Source organism: Giraffa tippelskirchi, chromosome 7 (genome assembly GCF_054371585.1).
Source record: "Giraffa tippelskirchi isolate mGirTip1 chromosome 7, T2T-mGirTip1v1.2.pri, whole genome shotgun sequence".
Taxonomy (NCBI): domain Eukaryota; kingdom Metazoa; phylum Chordata; class Mammalia; order Artiodactyla; family Giraffidae; genus Giraffa; species Giraffa tippelskirchi.
Window position 1 is genome coordinate 25,194,597 of NC_137281.1, and position 15,096 is coordinate 25,209,692.

General features: G+C 43.2%; 1 long non-coding RNA gene across 1 annotated transcript; it reads right to left on the reverse strand.

Annotated features, from left to right (window-relative positions):
* Positions 1–9,334: 9,334 nt before the first annotated feature.
* Positions 9,335–14,364, reverse strand: LOC145514604 (uncharacterized). Its single transcript, XR_014060266.1, has 3 exons — positions 14,271–14,364; positions 13,913–14,011; positions 9,335–10,820 (listed from the first exon to the last, which is right to left on the reverse strand). It is a non-coding gene; the product is annotated as an uncharacterized LOC145514604 (long non-coding RNA).
* Positions 14,365–15,096: the final 732 nt, after the last annotated feature.

Here is a 15,096-nt window from a genome sequence, read left to right on the forward strand (position 1 = left end):
TCCATGGGATTCTCCAGGCAAGAATACTGGAGTAGGTAGCCATATCCTTTTCCAGGGAATCTTCCTGACCTAGGGATCGAACCCGTATATCCTGCATTGCAGGAGGTTTCTTTACCAATGAGCCACCAAGGAAGCCTCAGTTTTCTCTTTGTGGGCTTATAATTCCAGCTGAAATGTCAAATCCTAGAGGATGAAGACAGTATCTGTCAGCCTCCATTCATTCATTCAAGCACAGCAAAAACAATAAAAAGAAGACATAGTCCTCCCTCCACGGAGCTTGCAGTCTAATCATAGGTGTGCACGCCCACCAGAGAGCCTGAAACACCAAAGACAGGAACACAGGGTCATGTTTCTCTTTGTAACCCTGGGTGTAACCCTGGGTGTGATGGGCTGGCTTTTCCTGTGTCCAGTTGCTGGGAATGTTGCCCCAGTCTTTCTCTGAGACAATCCCAGGCAGTCAGACAAGGTGGACCCCTCGAGGCCCACTCCCTTCTGGGTTGTTCTGCAAGAACAGAAGGAGTCTTCATGACACACAGAGTCCTGAGGCTCCAAGGACCCCGGGCCAGGGGTCCTGCTCGAAACACTGGAGTCCTCCAGAACCCTCCAGAGTCCTCCTGCCATGCAACTGGCTGCAGAGCAGCAGGGGAAGGATTCAAAACACAGAATTTCTCAGTAGGGTCTCTGTCCCTGAGTTACACCTCCATGATAAACCGGTAGCCGCCATCAGTCTCTCATTTTAAGAGTCAAGCCAGGTGGCATAAATTCCACCTTCCAGTAAGCCCTAATTGAGTTCACCCTTACTGAGTTGTTGCTAGTTAATGAGCCTGTTTATCTGAAGACTCAAATCCTTCTTTCTCCCTTAGATTCTCTGGCATCATTAAATCTTCTAAACATTAGAGAATGTCTCTAGATGCAAGTCTTGGACATCACCGTGCTCAGCACACCCCATGTTCTGGAACAGTCAGGGGACTCCCCAACAGAGGCCAGTTTTCATCCAAGGAGTAGCTAAAACCCTGAGAGCTTTGAGGTTACTAAGTCCTCCTCAATGTGCTCACCTGGGATGGTGTAGAAAGTTTTGGAACCACACTGGCCTGGGTTTGGGTCCAGATAACAAGCTCTATCACTTGTTATCTTTGTGACCTTGGGCAATTTACCTAACCTCTCTGAACTTGTTTCCTCATCTCAAGAAAAAAAAGAAAGAAAGAAAACACCAAAGCAAAACAAAACAAAAAACCATGAGCCTTGTAGGGTTACTGTGGGATTAGATGAAATCAAGGTATACAGTTGGTACCTAATACATACCAGTTCTCCTCCCCCTCCTCCTGCCTGCCAAGATGATTAACATTCTGCAGAGACAAGAACAGCCAGCAACTTTCTTTAAAAGAGGATTCGTTTCTTTGTTCACATTTTTCCTGGAAGGGCGCTAACAGGAAACCTTAGACTGGCAAGAGCACCTTAACTTTGGTCCTTCTGTGCAGTAATTAAAGGTTCCCACAGAGTCTCACCCGCCTGGAGCTGTCATATATTTCATAATATGAACCACGTGCGTTCATTGGAAGATGGTTCTGTCTTGCCATCTGTATGGCCACCAAGAGGTCAGAGCCCCCATCTCCCACTCACCTGGGCTACTCGTCAGCCTTGCTTCGGTCCATCTTCCACTCTTGCTCCCCCTGAAGACATTTCTTCCGAGGAGGCCAAATCTCAAAATGCAAATCTGCAAATCCAGTCACAGACCCCTGCTCTGCCCTCTCCATCATCTTTCCTGCAAAGCCCAACGCGGCCCACCCGCCACCTACCACTCCTGTCCCCGTCCCGGCCTCCTTTCTCCAGGAAGCTGGAGCTTCCTTCTCTGGGAAGCTGCACCAGCCATAGGTGTTTTTCCTTTCCCTTAAGCAGCCCAATTTGTTTCAGCCTCAGGGTCTTTTCAGCAGCTGCTTGCTCCACCTGGAGCTCTTCTCCTCCAGACGGAAGCTTCTTTTGCAATATGTAGGTTTTGGCTCCAATGCACCTTCTCAGTTCACATCTATCACTTCACCCTATTTTATTTTCATCCTTGCATTTGTCACTACCTTTAAAACTCTCTGGTTTGTTGTCTGTCTGATTCACAGTGCACCCCAGGGACGCAAACCATGCCTGTTAAATAAATGAACCCAGGGAATTCCCTGGCGGTCCAGAGATTAGGGAACTAAGATCCCACAAGTTGCACGGTGTGGCCATAAATAAATAAATAAATGAACCCTCTAGTCTCGCCATTTAAGTATAAATCAATGATCTTCAGGAAGGTTTCTCTTCATAGGAGAGCTTCTAGTGTGTGTCTAGACAGTCCTTTTATTTTTGGCATTTTTGGCAAAATGACTTGCTTCTGGAATTTAACAAAACCAGACAACGCCTGTCTCCCTAGTCTCACCCAAAGCTGTGCCACCTCCTCTAGAATCTCCGAGACTCTGGCTGCCCAGCTCCTCCATAATAACCAGGCATGGATGAGACAGAGATTTTACAAACCCCACTGGAATATCCTGCTGCCTGAAAAACTGAAGCACCATGGACCTGGAGTCTTGAAACCAGAGGCAGCCCAAATCCAGCCAGTGTCCCTGCTCCTCAGCAGGGGTGATTAATTCAGGCAGGAGCCAGGCAAGAAGTGCTGGGGGATTTTAAGATCTAGATGGAAAAAAAAAGCTGGGGGTGGGGGGGTGTGGGGTAGGAAGAACACACTCTTCTTCACCCAGGGGATTTTAACCTGCTAGGATTGATATTAAAAGTGAAATTGGGGGTATCTGTGTGTATGTACGTTTGGGAGACAGGGTCCATAATTCTTATCAGAGTTGCAATAGGGTCTCTACCCTAAAAGGTTAAGAACTCTGGATCTGGAAGGCAGGCAATTAGGTTAGCAAATCATCATCCTAAACATGACCTGAACTGAGACAATCACGAGAAAGGAAAAGTGCTTTGTGCTCCAAAGAAAACAAAAGCTATTTCCAACAGGAATTGGCTGTCACATTCTCTGCACTTGGAAAAAAAAAAAAAAAATCAACAGAGCATCCGCCCAGCCTGCCCAAGGCCCATCCCTTAAGCCCAGGTCTCCAGGGAAGGCTTCGAGCCTTTGTTTTCCAGTCTGTGGGCAACTGGTTGGGCAGAGAGCCAGAGGGCAGAGACCTTGATGGAAGAAAATATAGAGATGTGTCAAATTGTGTGGGCTAGAAGCACCCGAAGGTGGGCTCTGGCTGCTGCCATGGGACCCACCAGGTGAGGAAAAAGGTGCCGGTTCAGACTCAGTTTTCTTCTGATGCCTTGCTTTGGCTCCAGCCATGATGTCAGGCCTGCTGTTTCCTCCAGGTGCTCTGGTACTCATCAGGGGCCTGGGTGCCTATTTCCAAGCAAACTTTGGACCCTTTATAGTTAGCAAGCCCACTTTTCTCCCTGTGGCCACTGCCTATTTAAGGCTATGTGTCCCATCTGGTGTTCAGAAGGGACACTCCCTTCCCCTGGCCCTTCTTGCCTTTGTAAGGGGAGGACCTCAGATGTGGCAGAAGGCCCAATAAACACTGGAAGGAGCCCCACGAGCAGGCGGGCGGGCTGGGAGCCAGAGTGCTGTGCCAGCACTTGGTGTAACCTCCAGGGAGGGTGCAGTCCACACACGTCCTGGCTTCCGAGGCAGGCGCTGGGTGTCAGCCTGCAGCCATCGCTTCGCCTCCTCTGCCTCTCTGTGCACCCCATGGACTCTTGCTTGGCCTTGATTTGTTATTCTTCTGCGTTTGTATAGGTTCTATCTTTAATACGTCCCTGTGCCAAGCTGTCTGAATTTCCTCCCCTAAACCTGACTCTCGTCTGAGCTTCCCCATCTCGGTCAGCAGTACCTTCGTCACCTTGGGGCTCTACCCTTTAGGTCCCAGCTCAGCAGTGTCTCCTGCCTGGAAAGACCTTCCCAGACAGCCACCCATACCTCAGGATGCTCTCCTTCATGTCATCCTGTTTGTTAATCACCTTCTGTAATTGTTTTTCTCTTTGTCTCCTCACTCAAAACCTAAAGTTTGTGACAACAGGGGCTCCTAGGCAGTTCCCCATTTGCCTCTGCAGGGCCACTGTCCAGCTTCCTCCCTCAGGTCTTGCTGGGCTCTCCTAACCCTGCTGTCTTCCCAGGCCCAGGTGGCGTTGGCTGCCAGCTGTTGCCACCCCAAGGTACCTCACCACCATTCCTTCACCAGGGATCTCTTAGCCCTGCCTGCACTTCTACAAACTGTCCCTGCATTAAAGTCTCCTTGGTGAGCCCACCTGAATGTGCATTGGCTACCCAACGGTGGTTCTGACCACAACAAGGTTCATATCTAACTCCTTGACCACAGTTTTGCCAACAATGTGCTAAGGAACATCTGGCATGTCCTAGGTATTCAACACATGTGTTTTGAATAAATTAATGAACAATAAGGAAACTGTGTTTGTATTGACATTTCTGTTCAGATATAATTCACATACCATTGATTAAATGGAACATGCTTGTAATACTTAGTGTGCCATAGAAAGTGTAGGAATCAAAGAATGATGGAGGGCCCGAGGGAAACACTAAACACATCACTGATAAGTAAAGAAAAGTTAAAGAGAATTAGAAGAGTTGGTGATTCCAGTAAGTAAAACAAAAATGCTTCCCCTTAGGATTTGCCTGATGGTCCAGCGGATAAGAATCTGCCTGCCAACACAAGGGACATGGGTTTGATCTCTGGTCAGAGAAGATTCCACATGCCTCAGGACAGCTAAGCTCGTGTGCCACAGAACTACTGAGCCCATGTGCCCTAGAGCCCGAGCTCGACAACAAGAGGAGCCACAGCAATGATAAGCCTGCCTGACGCTCTAGAGAGGAGCCTGCCTGCAGCAATGAAGACCCATCACAGCCAAAAATAAATAGTTGTTTAAAAAAAAAAACTGCTTCCACTCCCATGACCATTGTCTGAGGTTCAACATCGGGAGTTTATCAAAGAGGGGGAACGTCCAGCTAAGACCAATACCTCAGAAGGTTTAACAGAAGGTTAGAAACACACCTATTTTAAGGTTTGCAGCCTAAACGTCAGATAGGAGTAATAAGGAACCCCAATGAAGGACTCTTCACATAGAATTCCATCACAAATTAATAACAGGTTATCATAAGTGAGGGAAATGGCAGTATAGCAGAAAGAATTTTAACTTATACCTCTAATTAAGCAATATTTGAAACTTTTTTGTTTAGTTGAAAGTCTGTTTATCTACTGCTGAATAATAAAATACCCCCAAACATATATATATATATATATATATATATGTATGTATGTATGTATGTATGTATAATTCACATACTGTTAAATTCCCCCTAAGGCATACAATTCAGTGGTTTTTTCAGTATATTCACAAATTGGTCAGACCATCACCACTAATTCCAGAACATATAGTGTCAAGTGTAAACTGTTGGTCCCTCAGCAGTGTCCAATTCTTTGCGACTCCATGACTATAGCCTCCCAAGCTCCTTTGTCTATGGGATTCTCTAGGCAAGAATACTGGAGTGGGTTGCCATTTTCTTCTCCAGGGGATCTTCCTGAACCAGGGATCGAACCCTGGCTGATTCTTTACCATCTGAGCTACCAGGAAAACCAATTTCAGAACATATTCATCACCTCAAAAAGAACCCTGTACCCATCAGTGTCACTCTCTGTTTTCCCTGCCCCCTTGCTCCTGGCAATCAGTAATCTACTTCTGCTTCTATGAATTTGCCTATTCTGGACATTTCATATAAGCAGAATGATACGTGACTTTCTGTGTCTGGACTTCTTTCACTTATCACAAAGTTGAAGTATAATCAGCATTTCATTCCTTTTTATGCTGAATAATATCCCATCATAGGTACAGACCACATTTCGCTGATCAGTTGATGGACACTTGGCCTATTTCCACATCGGCTATTATGAATAATGCTGCTACAAAAATTCATGCCCAAGTTTTGTGTGAACACGTTTTCAGTTCTCTTGGGTATATACCTAGATGTGGAATTTCTGGGTCACATGGTGATTCTATGTGTAACTTTTTGAGGAAGGATTCTGTTTTATTCTTTTTTTTTTTTTGCCAGCACATGGGAATTTAGTTTCCCCACCAGGGATCAAACTCACGCCTCCTGCATTGGAAGCTTGGAGTCTTAATCACAGGACAACTGGGAAGTTCCAGGATTCTGTATTTTAAATCCGTGTATCCCACAGCACTACATAGTCATTTCCTTGTCCTGTGGCCCCAGGTACAGGCATCTGCATGAAAGAGAACCCAAACTGACAAGGATGTGGAGCAAAGCAAGTCACACGCAGCAGGTCGTCTCCTACTTACACACCCACGAGACAGCCTTGCACATGTGCACCAGCATACAAACAAGGATGCTTCCAGTCATACTGTTGGCCAAAAATCAGAAATAATCCAGTGCCCATTCACAGTACCTTGCATAAACACATTGTGGACTATACATCAAAGAAAATAAATGAACTACAGCTACACATCACAGCATGGATGAGCCTTACCAACACGGTGTTGAAAGAAACAAGTCACAAGAGATTATGTAGAGTACAGTTTCATTTATATAAAATTCCAAAACAAAGAAAGTGAAATCATGTGGTTTATGGATGCAAATGCGGGTGGAAAAACTATTAAAAATTATTTCAACCAAAAAACAGGATATTGGTTACCTCTGGCAGGAAGAGCAGGAGACGACGTGTCAGGGAGGGACACAGGAAGGTCCTCTGAGTGGCAGCCAATTTTTGAGTTCTTGTCCTGGGTGATGGATACACCAGGGTTCACTGTGAATTATTTTTAACTGTACATAGGTACTTACTTACTCATACACTATTCTTAAAGTTTTATTTCACAATTCAAAGGACAGATGGAACAGAACCCATGTCGAGGGGTCAGGATACCTGGATTCTAGATCGGGTTACCCCTAAAGAGCCGAGTGACATAAGACCAATTATTTCATCTCTCTGCCTTGACTTCCTCATCTCTAAAATGGGAACAATGATAACAACTGACACTTACTTAGGACTATTCCCGGGCACCATGCTAAATGTTTTTACATACGTCATCGGTAATATGTCCCAAGAGCACAACAAATGTAACTGAAGCCAGCTCAAGCAAGAAGTATGACATGGTTGCAGAAATGGCCTCAATCACCTAAGGGCAGGGTGCAGCAGGGAACAGAATCTCTTATTGCAGCTCTTCTCTCTGGAACTGTTGCATTCTTCTCTTTTGTTGTAAACTGGTTGTTTTTGCACTCCACTCACATGTGAGAAAATGACCATCCACAGCTGCCAGGTTTATAACTTCTCCATACAGTAACAGACTTTATTTTGGGGGGCTCCAAAATCACTTCAGATGGTAACTGCAGCCATGAAATTAAAAGATGCTTGCTCCTTGGAAGAAAAGTTATGACCAACCTAGACGGCTTAAAAAGCAGAGACATTACTTTGCCAACAAAGTTCCATCTAGTCAAAGGTGTGGTTTTTCCAGTAGTCATGTATGGATGTGAGAGTTGGACTATAAAGAAAGCTAAGCACGGAAGAACTGATGCCTTTGAACTGTGGTGTTAGAGAATACTCTTGGGAGTCTCTTGGACTGCAAGGAGATCCAACCAGTCAATCCTAAAGGAAATCAGTCCTGAATATTCATTGGAAGGTGGGAAAAGATTGACGGTGGGAGAAGGGGACGACAGAGGATGAGAAGGTTGGATGGCATCACCGACTCAATGGACACGGGTTTGGGTAGACTCCGGGAGTTGGTGATGGACAGGGAGGCCTGGCGTGCTGCAGTCCATGGGGTTGCAAAGAGTAGTTGGACATGACTGAGCAACTGAACTGAACTGAACTGATTCAAGACACCAGCCAGACAGAGCCTCGACATCTCTCAGTACAGATTACACAGTTCCTTGGGGAAAGAACTCTTACTGCTCTAGTTTGGATCTAGCCTCTGCCCTGATCCAATCAACTGTGGCACAGAGGCAGAGACACACCACACAAAACGCCTGCCAGGGACAAACATCATGAAACCAAATGGGAACTATGGACAGTCGGCAGTTCAGCCTATGGAAATGTAACTCTGGAGAGATGTCTATCCAAAGAGGGCAGCTCTGAGAATGGCAGGGAGAATGAAAGAACAGACAATCCAACATCTACTATTATTTCATCTACTCTTCATAACAACCCAACTAGGTACTGTCAATATCCCCACTGTATGGATGAAGAAACTAAAAATCAGATTAGAGTCAGGGGTTTCCCAGCAGCAGCACTGCTGACATTTTGGGCTGCAGAGTCCTTTACAGTAGGGAGCTGTCCTGTGTGTCACGGAATGTTTAACAGCGTCCATGGGAAGCTAAGGGCACTCCTCTAGTTGTGACGATCAAAAATGTCTCCATAGGTTGCCACATGGTGGTAAGAACAACTGACCACTCAGCTTGAGTACATTTCACAACACAGTTCCACTGGTAAGACAGAGACAGGATTGAAACACAGGTCTGAGACTCTAAGGTCTGTTCTCTTAGTCACTGTCTTTTTTATGATCATATCTAAATTACCTACCTCACAAGGTTCAGCGAGGATATACTGGATGTGTAAGTGCCTTGATGAGTTAGGTGGGACAGAAATTATGATGTCTCCACATTCTGATGAGTTTCCAGTTTTGCAGGTCAGCGTAACTCCTCAATCAGGACAGGGCTATAAGGAGCTAAGGGATTTGAATTCCATGGGTCTGACCACCAACCAGATTCCCCATTTAGTATCATGATGTAATCACTCTCCAAATCCACTCCCTCATGAGGATTTGTATTACCAGCAACTTGCTATCCCAGGTCCAATTCCACTCTGCAACCTATGATTTATGGTAACTTTTATCTTAAAAAAAAAAAAAAAAAAATTAAAAAAACGTGAACCATTTTTAAAGTCCTTATTGAACTTTTAACAATATGGTTTCCATTTATTATGTTTTTGCTTTTTTGGTTGAGAGGCATGTTGGATCTTAGCTCCTTCACCAGGGATTGAAGCTGCACCCCCTGCATTGGAAGGCAAAGTCTTAACAATTGGACTGCCAGGGAAGTCCCTACGGTAACTTTTCTTACCTGGTTTTCCTCTAGTGGTGCCAAGTCTTTTTCCAGATAATTTGGTCCCCAAAGCCTATATATTCTTCTTCCACAAACAGTTAACTCAACATCTTCCATCCTTTCCTCCATGAACCAGAGGTCTCAACTTAGGCTGCATGAGGTTGCTGGCTGCAGTCTTCAAACTCTGTGGTTTCTCTGGAGTGGACCCTCCTGTAACTAGAACGCCTCTCTGAGAAAGACCAAGCCTTATGTGGACAGGCGCCAGCCTGTTAGCTTTCATTTTATTTTTAATAGTCATTGTGACTGAACTCTAAAAACAATGAAGTACTTCATCTGCAAGGATGTGACACCCTCCCATCCAGACCCTATGGGGAAGCATTCTGGCTGAGATTAGACAAGGCTGTCCACACACTAGAGACAGGGGGTCTTCACAATGAGATTCTGGAAGCCTATCAAAGAAAGCACATCGCTGCAGCTGAGTTTGGCTGCCTAATAAAATGACCACAATATGGCATTCATATCCTTCCACTCAAGATATAAACAGTTTGTGTGGAGGTCTGGTTACAAGGTAATATCTCTACTAAAAGTTTACTAAAACTTTCTTTTAAAAATTGAAGTATAACCTCTATGCAGCAAAGTACACAAACCGTAAGTCTACAGTCCAATGAATTTATCCCAAAGTAAACATACTCACCAAACCACCACCCAGATCAAGAAATTACCAACATTCCAGAAGCCCCTCTGAGGTCCCCTCCCAGCCACTGTCTTCACCCTCTCCTTAAATATAACCACTCTCCTTTTAGTCTTGTGACCTTCATACTTTTTGGGTATCTGATGGCCCAGATAATTATCTCTGGAGGGCAGAGTTAATCAGAAGCTGGGAGGACTGTTTCCCCATGAGTCATTCCTCTTAGGGACGGTTTATCAGTGAGGATGCTTCCAGCAGCAAGTAATAGAAATCCCAACTCAAATGGCTTAAACAATAAGGAAATTTACAATCTCCACCTAAATGGAAGTCTTGCTGCAGGGTGTGCTTCAGGGTTCACTGTGCCAGCAGCTGGCAACAGTCTCCTGTTATCTCCTCCACTCAGCCATCTTGGTGTGTTGCTTTCTTCTCAAGATGGTGGCAAAACAGCCATAGCAGTTCTTTCTGTGACCCCTGTCTTTGGAGAGAAAATTTCTTCCACAAGTTTCATCCCACTGGTGAGAACTGGGTCACATGTAGAACCACGTGGGACAGAAGACAGGCCCAACTGTCCTAGACTTATCAGCTCGGGTGTGATGGATGTTGAGAAGCCCACACCAGTGCTCCCTACAGCAAGCCACAGAATGAAAACGAAAATGCCTGCCTCCACTCATGTATACACATGCTTCATATTGATCAGTGGTAGCAAGGGTTATAAACAGGGGAGATTTGTGGCTGAATCTAATGTTAAAGAGATTCAAGATTAGAGGTAAGTAACTCTCTTAGGAGGAGAGAATAAATTGACTGTGGCAAAAGAAACACAGCGGCCTTCTGCCCTCTCTTCCTCTGCTCTGAATGTCAATGATCCTTCCTCTTGGAATTGCCCATTTGGGCACAGTCATAAACATTTTTTGAAGTTACTGGGATGGTGTCTGTTACCAGTTATGTTGAGCACAGAACATAATGCTTCAGTATACTCTTAGGACAAATCCTACTTCTTTACCGATTCCATGATGGCAGGCAGGACTTATATAGGTAATCAAGGCTGACCTGGTGATCAAGGACAACCTTATCAATCATATATCATATTGATAGTATAAACCCCTGACATGACACGATAATAACAAATTACATCTAGAGCTTCCCTGGGCCCTAGCCAGACCTATAACCTCAGTCTAATTATAAGAAAAACATTAAGTTCCAATTCAGGGCATCCTTCAGTGTACCTAGCCAACATTCCTCAAAACTTTTAAGGTCATCAAAAACAAGAGTCTGAGAAATTGTCACAGTCAAGCAGAGGCAAAGAAGAGCTGATGACTAAATTTAACAGTGGAACAGAAAAAAAAATTATGTAAAAGTAGGAAGCATGAATAAATTGCAGACTTTGACAATAATGTATTGATAGCGGTTCATTAACTGTAACCAATGTACCATACTAATGTTTAAGATGCTAGTAATAGGGGAAACCGGGTGCTAAGTTTATGTCAACTCTTTGTATTATCTTTGCAATTTTTCTAAAGTTAAAACTGCTTTAAAAAATAAAGTTCATTTAAAATATATCTATGAAACCAATAAATGCTGGCAGCTGATTTACAAAGACAGAATGGATTTGTAGGGACACAGGAGTGAATGGGGTTCTTGGTTGTTAGTGATGTGGGCAGAATTAGAATTCATCTCAAAATTCTACTTGGGAGTCCTAGATACTTCTGCAACAAGTTTGGATAGGTTGCTCATTTAGACACAGCATGATAAACCATACAGAATCTACTTAGTCTTTCCTATGGTCCAGTATAAAGCAGGGCAACTTGAAAGATGCAGAAGATGCTTCCTTCAGGGGGCATACAGTCTATTCATGAAGGCACTCAGACAAAATACACAAAGTATATGATAACAGTACCTGCCTTGGCTATCTGCTTCCCCCTGATCCTTCTCCCATTCAAACCTGAGGAATGTGTCCTGCTGTCTTTGATGAGACCAGAAATGGACACTCTGATACTATCTGGCTAATTACATTCTCACTTCTAAGAGTTAGTCTTCCTCACAGGTTTGTACTGGAAACCAGTGTAGCCACCTTGATTTGTACTGGTTCTAGTGCACATGAGGTTCAGTTGTGCTCCTTACCCCTAGGTCCCATCAGATGCTCATTCATAACTGATGCATAACAAGTTAAGTTCCCTTTGCAACTGTTATCTTAAATACATTTCTTATTTATGTATCTTATTCTATGACAAAAATAAACTTGCATTTTCTTTTTGAGTGTGTATCTTTTTAAAGTAACGAATAGTTCTTCTTTGCAAAGATACTTAAGACTTGGCACAGAATAAGAAAATGAGTCTCTGCCCTACAGGAGCTAGGTATACTTGGAGAGGCTGAACCTTTTCAAAGATGCTACCGAGGCAGGGATTTTAAGGTCAGGTAAGCTACAGAGGCCACTGTATTTAGGATATGTTTTAGAAACCAAGTTTGAACTAGCTTAAGACAAAAACCAAACGTATTGACTCATACATGAAAGGTCCAGAGGTAGACTTTAGCCCTGAGCGAGGTCAATAAAGATGTTTCAAAAGGACTGCACTAGTTTACATGGATGGCCCAGCTTATAAACAAATCAGCTTTATTTCTTCCAAATGTTTTCTAAGACAGGCTAGTGGGTATATTTTTGGACCATAATACTTAAAAATGAAGAGATGCATAGTTGAGGTGTAACCTTGTCACTTATTAGTAAAACATGAGCCAGAGCACTATAGTTTAAGGGGGCCAGATGGAGCAGAATGAAGTGTAGAAAAAAGTCTAAAAACTAAAAAGGCTTAAAAAAAAAAAAAGATTCAGGGAAAAAAAACAGTGGGGGTGGTGGTATGTCAGATTGGGAGTCTTGGAAAACTCATTTTCCTGGATTGCTCTTGATTCGATTTCTTGGATAGAGTGGACAAGTGTGTGAGAAGATTCCTTTTTATTGTGGACATCTCCCTATTGTTTTGTAAGGTAATGTCACCTTCCTTCCTGAAAAACTTAAATGAGGAACCTGGGGGGTGGGGGGTGGGGTGGGGAAGATCCCCAAAGTAAGCTTCTCTAAGGAGAAATGAAATTCAGGCACCTGGGTTCTTAAATTTTTCTCTTACTAGGTCCATGTGGTTCTGAAGTTAACATCACACTGATGTTTCAGGCAGAGAGCTTAGGACCGGGAGCAAACAATAGGAAACTGCTCTGAGACTGGCACTGATGGATCAAAAATGCCACTTGTCACACTTGTAACAAACAGCATTTGTATTTGCATTATGTTGTGTTTCCTCCAATGACCTTGAATCATCTTTTGCAATGATATAACCAAAAAACCCAGAAATGACAGTTTCCAAGTCTTGTGTGCTTCACGGCATGAAGTGGAAGACTTTCATTTTTCGGATTTCCTGATGATTTATAGATAGGTTCAGAAGAGGCAAAAGTCAAGCCAAGCTATTAACAATTACTCATCATTAATAACTGTAAGTTTACACGTACATATATTTCCAAGTTAAATCTCATCCAGAACCCTAGACAGGATTATAGGATGGAAGAAGTTATGTAAGAACTTTTCATCTCTGCTGCCTAAGGATTTCATCAATAGTCTGTTTTACAGGCTACCTTTTCTCCAAAGTTGACTCTAATACAGTTCAAATCTAAATCCTCATTAACTGGCATCAAGAAACTGTTTTGCAAGGAAGGGAGTGAGGGTCATTTTAAATTGTTCACACTGAACCAATATGATTCTCTTCAACAATGAAGACTTTGGGGGTGGACTCCTAAGATAGTACCTATCTTCTGGTATCTACTGATTAAGAAAAATGATTGTATTCATGATTCTATTTTATTGACCATACACAGAAATACCTATATACATAAATGAGAGTCAGTAGTAGATATACCAGGCATATTATTTTGGTACAGCTAGAGCTCAGTTTTGGGGTCGTTTTGGCCATACTGCATGGCCTGTGGAATCTTAAGTTCCCTCACCTGGGATTGAACTTGTGTCCTCTGCAGTGGAAAGCGCAAGGAGAGTCTGAACCGCTGAACCAACAGGGAAGATTCTAGAGCTTAGTTTTCATATGGGAACAACCAACAGTAGACATTGAGAGCTGTAGGGCTGGATTTGGGGTTAAAGTCTAGCTCACCTCTTAGCTGTGTGGCTTCAAGTCATTGGTAAAATTTGGATATCCTCGATTTCCATGTAAAGATGCTGCAGAATCAGAAATGTGTGGAAGCCTAAGATACTGCATGACAGAATAGGTGGCACATAAATTAGTGTTACAACTGTGTTCTCACGTTTTACCTGAAATCCAACCCTAGTCTCTCCTGAATGCTTCATACAAGAATTGTTTTCTAAAATGTTGTTAAGTTTGTGATTAAGCTGACTGGCCCTGGAAATACAGTTCCAGGCTTCGTGTGGTTTAACTTATAATTTCTCTACTTTATGATAGTGGAAGTGATATGCATTCAGTAAAAATCACACTTTTGAATTTTGATCTTTACCTGGGCCAGCGATATCCAGTACGATACTCACTACTGGGACGTAACCATCTCATAAATGGAGGAAAACCTGCAGAGTATACAGATATCTATTAAGCTAATTAATGTTAGGTTACCTACGTACCTGCAATTACCAATCATTTAGCAGACTGTGTGGGTGCTTGGTCCCTTAAATTTACACAACTGAAATCACAATCTTCTCAGGTTTTCAGGATCGACCAGGATTTGTCAAATACCTGCCAAACACTCAGCATCAGGAACAGTGAATTATTAGGCATCAGGAACAGTGAATTATTAGGACTGAAGATTAAACATTAGACTCAAACACTAGCAACAAGAATGGGACTTCTCTATTAGTAACCCTCAATTCATATGATAGTGAAATAACTATGCCCTAAAGAACGATGTCTCATTGGTAATGTTAGAAGGCTATCAGTGTGTTTTAAAGGTAACTATAAAAATGGCTTACTTACCTTGTTTTATTAACAGTCACTAGAACTTCGATCTCAATGCTTAATTTCCCCCAACAGTTTAGCTATTTCCAAGAAAAACAACCATTTGAAGACTGGCATTATAGATAACAAATATTATTACCTTGAACTGATTTCTCTTTACCAGATGGTTTCAGTAAAAACCTGTCTACCTCGTTGCCATATCACATCTGTTAATACAGCAAAAGTCTTGGTTTGTGCCTCTTGTTATTATCAAATGAGCCACACACATCAAGGAAAGAGCAACGGCAGCAAGAATCCTGAAGAACTGCAGAACTCTCTCCAGTTACACTAAACCCAGTATTAGCACAGACACAGGTGGCTTTTATGCTCTCCAA